The sequence below is a fragment of the Chrysochloris asiatica genome, unplaced genomic scaffold (assembly GCF_000296735.1).
Source record: "Chrysochloris asiatica unplaced genomic scaffold, ChrAsi1.0 scaffold00316, whole genome shotgun sequence".
NCBI lineage: Eukaryota > Metazoa > Chordata > Mammalia > Afrosoricida > Chrysochloridae > Chrysochloris > Chrysochloris asiatica.
In genome coordinates this window covers 2,740,253-2,747,660 of record NW_006408834.1, presented here as the reverse complement: position 1 = coordinate 2,747,660, position 7,408 = coordinate 2,740,253, and the positions used below count along the sequence as shown (strand labels likewise).

Here is a 7,408-nt window from a genome sequence, read left to right as displayed (position 1 = left end):
TCAAACAGAACATGGGAACACTGAATGGTTTAAAATTAAGAAAGGTGTGCAACAGGGGTGTATTCTTTCACCATACTTATACAACCTGTATGCTGAGCAAATAATCTGATAAACTGGGTTATATGAAGAAAAACGTGGCATCAGGATTGGAGCAAGACTCATTAACAACATGTGATATGCAAATGATACAACCTTGCTTGATGAAAGTGAAGACAACTTAAAATATTTACTGATGTAGATCAAAGACCACAGCCTTCAGTATGGATTGCATCTCAGTGTAAAGAAAACAAATATCCTCACCACTGAACCAATAAAAGCAACACTCTTATCAACAGAGAAAATATTGGCATTGTCAAAAACTTCATACTTCTTGAATTAACCATCAACACTCTAATGCAATAAGAGTGGCTGATGGGTTCAAATCACTAACTTTTCAGTTAGCAGCCAAGAGCTTCAACCACTGCACCACCTCTCTAGGGCTCTTCTAAACCATCAATATTGCTTATCTCAAAATGTTTGTTATTTTTTTCTTTTAAATAAAACAAAGAGCACTTGAATCTAACGTTGTTTCTTGTAACAAATAATTTGTGAGGACTTTTTTGTTGTTGTTATTTCGTACACTTTAATGCAGGCATAGTTATAACTTATGACCTCTTCCTGTTGATGTTTTGCCAAGAAAATGTAATTTTTAAAGTATTCTGTGGTATGTTTTGATAACAATGGTCTAATTAGACTGCAACATAAAGGTCTACAGCAGTGGATTAGACCTCACCTAACACAGACTCTGGGTTTCCTTGGCGACATTAGTCATTCCCCCTGGACCACTGCCTCTGGCTGAAGCAGCTCCATTTTGCATTAACCCTCCATTTCCTGTATGGTAGCCTCCTGATGCTGCAGCTTTTGATCCACAGACAGAAGTGATCATTCATAATCAGGTTCCTATACTCAAACTCTCCAAGTTTCCTCCAGAAAAACTTCTCTTGGCCCATGTTTCTTCATTTTTGTACTTGGGAAATTCAATTATTGGACCTCAGTGCAAAATGGAACTGTAATCCAGCTCACATTATTCCATGTTGCCTTGAAGAATATCATGAGAGACTTTATTAAGTACCTTGTTAAATGTATATCAGAAGTGTCTCAACGACCAAATGGCTAAAGATATTGAGGTTAGATTAGAAAGCTTATTTTTGCTATTGTCTGTCTCCCCTATTAATTTGCAAGGAGTCCTGACATGGTGCTGTAGGATAAGCACTCGACCTCAAAGTTGGTTTGAACTGCAAGGTTGGTGTTTTAAACTCACCAGATACTCCTCAAAAGCCCTGTACAGGGTTGCTTTGTGTCAGAACTGACTTGATGGCACTTAACAACAACAATAGTTCTGCTGTAAATTATGCCTACTTTGGTCACAATAACTGGGACAAAATCTATCTTTTTTTTTTCTTTCAGTAATTTATACACTGGCTAATAAGCCATCTTGTGTGATCCCTATTTTATTTTTCGTCTAAGTATTGCCACGTCTTTTAATATTTACTTTCTATAAAAACATTCATGATCAATGTGAAATCATCTGCCCCATATGAAGCCCATCTCTGACTATCTTCGACCTGACTTGTCCTTACTGATAACACACTTAAAGGGAGATATTTGTCAATATCTCGTCACAGGCAGCACTAGCGTAAATAGCAGCCTTTCTATAAGGCAAAGACAAATACAAAGAACGCTGTCATCTGTGGAGTATGGGGGTCTTAATGGTTCGTTTATATGAGTTCCTTCCAATAACAGTGGATTGTTTTAACATTTTTAATTCCAGAACTCCGGTATCTCTGATGTGGTCAAGGTGATACCAAAGAAAAGCTGTATTCATCCTCCAAGAAGAAGTGTTTTTTGTTTGTTTGTTTTGTAAAGTAAATCCTTTACCAAACATGAGACAAGGGGAGGGTGAGCTCCAGGAAGCCATGCCAGCTGACTGAATGTTATCTTTTAGTTTCTGTGATGATCCAGATATTTTCTTCACCCAAAGGACTTTATACCAGAACTGACTTCAAATTAGGTATAGAGAAAGCTAAGGCCTGCCAGTCATTATAACTATGGTTTCCAATCACTCAGAAATTCAGAAAATGTGGTGGGAAACAAAGGAGAAAGATGTTCTGGATGTCTAATCTGAGAAGGAGAAAAAAGAGGAATATGTGCTTTCTCTGAGAGGTATCACATGTGATCCTAGGTTTGCTGTTAAAGAGTCTGAGTCTAGGAAAATTTGCTTTCCAGAAACAACAAATAGCCCAGGACAGAGTTTGCAACAACAAAAAAGGAAGCAGAGAACAGATGAGACTTCCTCTTAGCTGTCAGAGTAATACAGTGTTGTTGTTGTTAAGTGCCATCAAGTCAGATCTGACCCATAGTGACCCTGTATAAGGTTTCCAAGGAGCAGCTGGTGAGCTTGAACCACTGACCTTGCAGTTCAAACAGCTTTGCAGTCTGGCACATTAATCCACAGTGCCACACCAGGACTCCATGAAAATACACTACTCAGATCTCTTGCCAACAGAAACATAATTAACTGATGGTCCCATGTTGCCTTTTTGGATCCACCGCCATGTTTCTGCTAAGGCCATGCCTGAGCTGCTCCCAACCAAGATGGCAAGGATATGAAGACAGGCTCATTCTGATGAGATGCAGGCCTCCCCATAGGTTTATTGAATCTTTCTTGGAACTTCACTGTAGTCTAAAACCTCATTTTCCAACCCCATCTTTCTCCTTCCTTCCTCCTTTCCTTTCTCCCTCTTTTGTCTCCCTTCTCTTCCTCCTTCCACAAATGTCAGACCTGTATTGCAGTTTGAAAACTCTCCTTGCCATTCCCTGCTCCCTCTTTGAAGACATCTCTTGCTTATCTAATTTCAACTTGGAGTCTTCTTGGCAGAATCAAACAAATGTGTGTAATGGATAATTACAGTCCTCTCCACTAGATCCAGATGTGAGGGCCTGTGGGCTGACACCATAAAACAAGTAACTGAGAAACACATAATCAATATGTAATCCTGGTATGGAATAGGAAAAGACAATAAAACTCCCATTTGGAAACGAGCATAGGGAATGGGAAACACAAAGCAGTTATTGGTACATAGCAATTATGCTATGTACCAAGCTGGAAGAGCAGACTCTCTTGTCTGGTCGTGGAATGCATTCCTTAATTAACAATCTAGTAGCCCCTAGTTTAGCATTCTGGACATTCTTCCTTGTCCAGTTGCTTTCGGTATCACATCTGAAGTAAGCACTTAATATGCCCTATTTGAGGACTGTACATTTTTATAGACCTTGTTTTGCTAGTGCAGGTTTCAGCCAAGGATTATAGTCACATATTTTGGTAGGTCAGTCATATGATTTCTTTGACAATATAATTTTCTCAAAAACTTAGTAAACTCTGATCTACTTTAGTCTAATAAGCTCTATGTGTAAATTACAGCAACCTTATCTACACATGATTTTTAAAGAGTGAGCATCTTTGCCTTTCCTTATTGCTCTCTGTATTCTGGGAACCCCTGAGTGTTAACATGCTCACAACTGCCTCTGGGTGAAAGTCTGGAGGTTCAATTTCACCCAGAGGCATTTCAGAGGAGAGGTATAGTGATCTACTTCTCAAAAGTTAGCCACTGTCAACCTGATAGACCAGGTTCTACTCTTTTACACATGAGGTCACTTTGAATCAACTCAACAGCAACTGTTTTCTTTTCTCTGCATACTGCCATGACAAGTATTTTGTGGCTTGTTGTTGTTGATGTTAGGTACCATTGTGTCAGTTCCAACTCATGGTGACCTTATGCAGAGCAGAACAAAACACTGTCTGGTCCGGCACCATCCTCACATTTGAGCCCATTGCTGCATCCACAGTGCCAATACATCTCATTGGATGTCTTCCTATTTTTCACTCCACTTACCAAGCATGATATCTTTCTCCAGATACTACTTCCCTCTTGACAACATATCTGAAGAATGAGAGAGGACATCTCACCATCCTGGCTTCTAAGGAACATTCTTGCTGTACTTCTTTCAGCACAGACTTGTTTGTTCTTCTGGCAGTCCATGGCACCTTCAAGATTCTGCCACTTAGTCCATGTACAGGCTCTTCATGAGCATAATTAAATGTTCTTGGGTATCCAATCTTTGCAATATTATCCATAATTTGCCATAATCCATACAATTAAAGCCTTTGCATAATCAATAAAGCACAGATAAACATCTTTCTGGTATTCTCTAATTTCAGCCAAGATCCATCTGACATCAGCAATGATATCCCTCATTCCACATCCTGATCTGAATCCAGCTTGAACCTTTGGCAGTTCCCTATCAATGTACTTGCAGCTGTTTTTTTAATTATCTTTAGCAAAATTTTATTTGCATATGATATTAATGACATTGTCCAATGACTTCCACTTTCCTTTCGACTACCTCTTTTTGGAATGGGCACAAATTTCAATCTCTTTCAATCAGTTGGCCAGATAGCAGTCTTCCAAAATTCTTGGCATAGATGAGTGAGTGCCTCTAGTGCTGTATCAGTTTGTTGAAAGATTTCAAATTGTATTTCATCAAATTCCCAGAGCCTTATTTTTGGCCAATCCCTTCAATGCCTTGGACTTCTTCCTTCAGTACCATTGGCTCTTCATCATATGCTACCTCTTGAAATGGCCCAACATTAACCATTTTTTGTGGTACAGTGACTTTGTGTATTCTTTCCATCTTCTTTTCTTTTTAACTTTTTACTGTGAATCGGGTAAAGGTTTACAGACAAGATTATCAACTCTACATTCAGCAAACTATGTAACTTATTTCATCTCAATGATTACAATCTCCTCCCTGCAACAAGTTATCCTACTTCTTCCCTGTGGCTCCCCATTCAAATTTTAGTTAACTTCTCCTGGGATCATCCGTTCCTGAAATGAAAGATTAACTACTCCCCCGTCTAGTTACATATCTTCTACAATTACAGTTGTGACAATCACAATTAATCTTGCTAACAATTAGTCACAATTGAATCATAAAAGCGCTCCACTTTACAAAGTGATATCCTACTTCAGGTCCCTCCTAACAATATGTCCGAAATATGAAAGACAAAGTCTGGCCATCCTGGCTTCCAAGGAGCATTTTGGCTGCATTTCTTCCAACACAGATCTATTTGTTCTTTTGGCAATCCATGGTACTTTCAATATTCTCTTCCAACAACATAACTCAAATACATCAATCTTTCTACAGTCTTCCTTATTCACTGTCCAACTTTTGCATGCATATGACATTATTCAACATATCATGGCTTGCGTCAGGTGCACCTTAGTCTTCAAACTGACATCTTTGCTCTTCAACACTTTAAAGAGATCTTGTGCAGCAGATTTGTCCAATGTAATACATCATTGGATTTCGTGACTGCTGCTTCTATGAGTGTTGATGGTTGATCCAAGCAAAATGAAGTCATTGACAACTTCAATCTTTTCTCCATTTATATGAATGTTGTTTATTGGTCCAGTGCTGAGGATTTCTGTTTTCTTTACATTGAGATGTAATCCATACCAAAGGCTGTGGTCCTTGATCTTTATCAATAACTATTTTAAATCTTCACTTTCAGCAAGCAAAGTTTATCATCTGCATATCACAGGTTGTTAATGAGACTTCCTCCAATTCTGATGTCACACTTTCCTTTATATAATCCAGCTTCTCTGATTATTTATTCAGCATAAATATTGAATAAGTATGGTGAAAGAATACTTTCCTGGATTAAAATCAGGAAATAGGTATTGTAGTTTTTTTTTTAATCAATATTAAATATTAGTCCATTGTCTGATATGTCATTGCAGAAGAAATTTTCCCAGTCTGTGGACTCCCTTTTTACTCTTTTGGAGAAATTTTTTGAGGCACATACATTTCTAATTTTTATGAGGTCCAAGTCATCTATTTTCTCTTCTGCTTGCTTCTATCTTCTTTTGATGCTTTTTGCATCACTCAATATTTTGCCCATAGAATCTTTCAGTATTTCAAGTCAAGGCATGAATTTTTTTCTTCAGTTCTTTCAGCCTGAGAAATGCTGAGCATGTTCTTCCCTTTTGGTTTTCTAATATTTGACTTTGTCATCTTGAGTTACTCTTTGAAATTTTCTGTTCAGTTCTTTTACCTCCTCATTTCTCCCATTTGCTTTAGCATCTTTTCACTGGAGAATAAGTTTCAGAGTCTCTTCGGAGAACCATTTTTGTCTCTTGTCTTCTTAATGACCTTTTGCTTTCTTCCTATAGGATGTTCTTGATATCATTCCACAACTTTTCTGGTCTTCAGTAATTAGGGTCTAATGCATCAAATATTTTCTTGAGATGATCTCTAAATTCAGGTGGGATATATTCAGTCATATTTTGGTTTCAATAGGATTGTTTTGTCTTCGGCTTTAGCCTGAACTTACTCACCAACAATTGAGCTTTTCCCCAGTCTGCTCTTGGTCTTTTTTTGACTGATGATATGGAGATCTTCCATCCTCTTTTCCCACAGATGTAGACAATTTGATTTCTGTGTATTCATCTATTGAGATCCATACTCATCTTTTATGTTGTTTAAAAAATGTGTTTGCAATGGATAAGTCATTGGTCTTGCAAAATTCTATCATGCTATCTCCAACCTCATTACTATCACCAAGGCCATATTTTCCAAAGACTGCTCTTTCCATTGTTTCCAACCTTTGCATTAAAATCACCAGTAACTATCAACACATCTCTATTATATATTTGATAAATTTCAGACTAAAGGTGCTGGTAGACTGCTTCCATTTCCATTATTGGCTTGCATGGTAGTGGTATTAACTTGTCTTCTTTCAAGATGTATGGATATTTTTCTATCACAAATAGCATTTTACTTCAAGACAGATCTTGAAATGTTGTTTTTGATAATGAATGTGATGCCATTCCTCTTCTATTTGTCATTTCTGGTGGAGTAAACCATATGATTATCAGAGTCAACAAATACCAGTCCATTTCAGCTCACTAATGCCTAGGATGGAGTCCTGGTCTGGCACTGTAAGATAAGAACTTGATTGCAATGTCAATTTGAACTTCAAAGGCAGTGGTTCAAATCCACCGAAGCTCCTCAAAAATCCTATTCAGGGTTACAGCATCAAGAATCTTCAGAGGTGGGAAATTTCCACTTTAAAGGATGGGCAGACCAGCCTGGAGTGGCGAGAAAAACAGAAGATACTTCTTGAAAGAAAGACTGACAGGAAAACTACAAAACAATATAGGCAAACTGACTGATTACTACAAGAACAAGCAAGTTGCTTGCCCAGGAGACATCAAGGCAAGTGGTCGGGTCCCCTCAGAGCAAACCCCCTTCCAAGACTAAGACTCAATGGGAATACATGCTCTGATTGGTGACCACGTTCGTCACC

General features: G+C 38.1%; 1 pseudogene; it reads left to right on the top strand.

Annotated features, from left to right (window-relative positions):
- LOC102834925 overlaps nucleotides 1-7,408 on the top strand; it is a 144,377-nt pseudogene that overhangs the window by 9,136 nt on the left and 127,833 nt on the right.